The following is a 3,512-nucleotide window of genomic DNA, read 5'->3' as shown; positions in this document are numbered from 1 at the left end:
TTTTTTTGACACATTTCCTGCGTGGGCTGCCCTGCCAATTAGCATGAGATAATAGAAGAATACAAATGCAAATTATTGGGGGGGGGGGGCAGATTTGCTGCCAACCCATTGCAAAGAATTCGAGTCACATTGTTTCCAAGTTTTTTTTATGTCTCTGCATTCATCCAATGGTAATGCACAATATCGTTTATACGGAGCTCACTCCATCACAGCTCTGCAGCGGCGAGAAACCAGCACAGCATCTTACCTCATCCAGACTGACGTCCAAACCTCACTTCATCATCAAACTTGCACAATTATTCCATATGCAGTCGTGTGAAAAAGTAAGTACACCCCATGGAAAGCGTTAATACATTTTATCTTTGTTCTCACAGTGCCTACAGATAAAGGTGATATACTGGAATAACAACAAATACCTGTACAGGTGAAATAGTGTGGAAAAAAGTAGGTACACCCTTGGCCTCAGAAGCTGCTCTTGTGGGTTTCCTTCCATGAATGGCCTGTGGAAAATGTCCCCACAGCATTTCGACTAAAATCAGGGCTTCCATAACCCTCCATTTCTTCTTTATTCTTTTGAAGATTTGCTAGGCTGCTACCAATCAATATCACATTAAATGATCTATTTGCAGTCTGATTTTTGACAGATGGCTTCACATTCTTAGCAAACACACTTTGATTTGATGCAGAAATCACAGCAGACTCGATGGCTGCACAGAACCAGAAGCACCAAAGCAAACAAAGCATAAAAAATTTCCACCACCGTGCTTCACAGTTGATATGAGGTTTTTATTCCTGGAAATTCTGTCTTCATTTGCACCAAGCAAAATCTACTAATGCGGGCTGACAACTTTTAATTCCTTGGTCAGTGTTTTCCCCAGAATGTATTTAAGTCGGGTATAAAGAAGCTGTAGGTGGCTATTGTGACCCAACCCACTAGTAGTGAAAAGTGCTGGTTGGTGCGCCCAGCTAAAAGTGTCCGGGGAGATTACTGTCAGTGCACAGAACATTGACCTGTGTGTTCCATGGCAGACGGTTATTTTACTTCAATGTTCTTTTGGAAAGATTTTTCTTGGCACCTCCAATACAATTTAAATTAGCAAAAATCTATTTCTGATTATAGATGAACATTGGCACCAACAAGAGTTGCCCGCAGATTGCAGATACCACAATATCATTTTGTAGCATCAATGAGGTGTTGGGGTGAATTTGCCAGGCTGAACAATCCGGAACAAATTCTTATTCATGTGACATCTACAACACTTGTTGGTTAAATTCCATACAGTTCAAATAAATTGTAATCCTTATAAATCTCATAGACACCCAGAGGGACTTAGAGACACCTCATAGTCTTATAGACAGTCCCATAGACACCTCATAGTCTTATAGACAGTCCCATAGACACCTCATAGTCTCATAGACACCTCATAGTCTCATAGACAGTCCCATAGACACCTCATAGTTTCATAGACAGTCTCATAGACACCTCATAGTCTCAGACAGCTTCATAGACACCCAGAGGGCCTTGGAGACACCTCATAGTCTCATAGACAGACTCATAGACACCCAGACGGCCTTAGAGAGTTCTTCAGATGATGACATGAATAGAGCAGACCCCTCATATGCGAAGATGTTATCAAACCGGTTCCTTCTGCTATTTATTATTATTATTGCCACCCAATCTGGTCACATGGCTCTAATGCCATGGATCGGAAGTGGCGGTAAATGTCGGGGTGTACTTACTTAACTATATAATAAATCTGCATTTTCCTTCATTTAATGACAATGAATAGACCGGGTTTACGATTTACCGGGGGAAAATCAGCAAATTCCATTGGGTGCCCTGAGCTCAACACATGACTACCGCTATCCAAACCTGGAGACAAATCTGAAACCACAAGTTGATTCAATAAAGGTGGAAATGATTATGGTCACAACCTCTCCTACTTTTGGAAAGCGGAGCCGAATCGTCTTTTAGGTTTGTGTTTTTTTTGGTCATATTTGTAATTGTTATGAGTTGGATATGGGCGAGTCTATTCAACTGTAATATTGCTCATGGCTATTTCTGGGTGATATTGATGCTCCAATTATAAGATTTCTCCCCCTGTATTTTCGAAATGTTTTTTACTCTGTACACCGGTTTTATTCTAATGGCCACAGCAGGTGTATGAACCCAGGAACACAGCAAAGGGATGGTGGGAGCCCTCATAAAGGGCACATTATGGTCTCTATTTATAAATTATTCTCATTTATTTGCTCATATAATTTATTTAATTCCCTATTCATTGCCTAGTGTGAGAGCTGTGCACTTTTGACAATTAGCCACTAGGTGGCAGAACGAGTCATTGTTTTTATAGGAACTGAAAGGAGACCATTAATAATATTATTATTATTATTATTATTATTATGATTGTTATTAAAATTATTATTATTAATAATATTAAACAGGATTTATATAGCGCCAACATAATATGCAGCGCTGTACAATAAATAGGTGTTGCAAATGACAGACAGATACAGACACAGGAGGAGAAGAGGACCCTGCCCTGAAGAGCTTACAATCTAGGAGGAGTATAGTACTTTATAGGAATGGACTTGGGGGAATGATTTATAAATAGAGTTTTATATTTCTTTTCTCTATATAAGTTGGTCCCAGGTCCTGATGTCCTCATATTGGTCCCATACTAATATACAGTCACCATAGAGGAGGCCTTCCATCCCCGCAATGGATATGGCTGCCCCCACGTCTGTACCCAGCTCTCTCTTATCTCTGCACAAGGACAGCTCAGGGAACTGAAACACTTTTATCTCAGCTCAGGGTCAGGGCGTTGGGAGGAGAATGCTGGGGAAATGTTCAGGGACACTCTGTGACTTTTATCTGTGATCCATGTATCATTCGGACCGCACCAGAACACCACACTGTTGTATTTATTGAGAACAGTGTGTGATAATTGCACATAATGATGGGGTGCAGCAGTATGAAGATTTAAAGTGACCCCATGATCAGTGCATGCAGGCTGGTGGCCCTTCAGAACCCATATCTTGCACCAATTATATGTGGTGCCTGCATTAGTTTTCTTTTTCAGGATTTCCCTCCAGGTCTCTGTGTTGATCTTTTGTCATCACAATAAATATTGTACACATATAGAAAAGAAGATACAAAGCAGCTGAGCCACTGAACCTCCATTGACTGTGCTCGTCAGTAGCAGAGGATTCTGGGGAAAAAATTGGAGCTCTGTCCATGTTTCCAGCACCGGGGTATTATGGGAGCATATGGGGAGGTAATAATGGCTACGCACTGGGGTACTGCTAGAAATCACCCCATTGCATTATTTTGGATTCCTTCCTTGGCACCTTCAATTAATGGGCACTGCCTGTGCCCCCCAGCACAGGGTATTACCCCCCTCCCCTGCTGCTATGCTATAAATGCCCCAGTGATGTATATACATAAGCTGCACACGGTGACCAAACATTCAGCCTTGAATCTCGTCATTCACTGATGTGCAGCAGATAAC

This window comes from Pyxicephalus adspersus, chromosome 1 (assembly GCF_032062135.1).
Source record: "Pyxicephalus adspersus chromosome 1, UCB_Pads_2.0, whole genome shotgun sequence".
Classification (NCBI taxonomy): domain Eukaryota; kingdom Metazoa; phylum Chordata; class Amphibia; order Anura; family Pyxicephalidae; genus Pyxicephalus; species Pyxicephalus adspersus.
The sequence above is the reverse complement of the archived record's forward strand: the minus strand, read 5'-3'. Positions refer to the sequence as shown.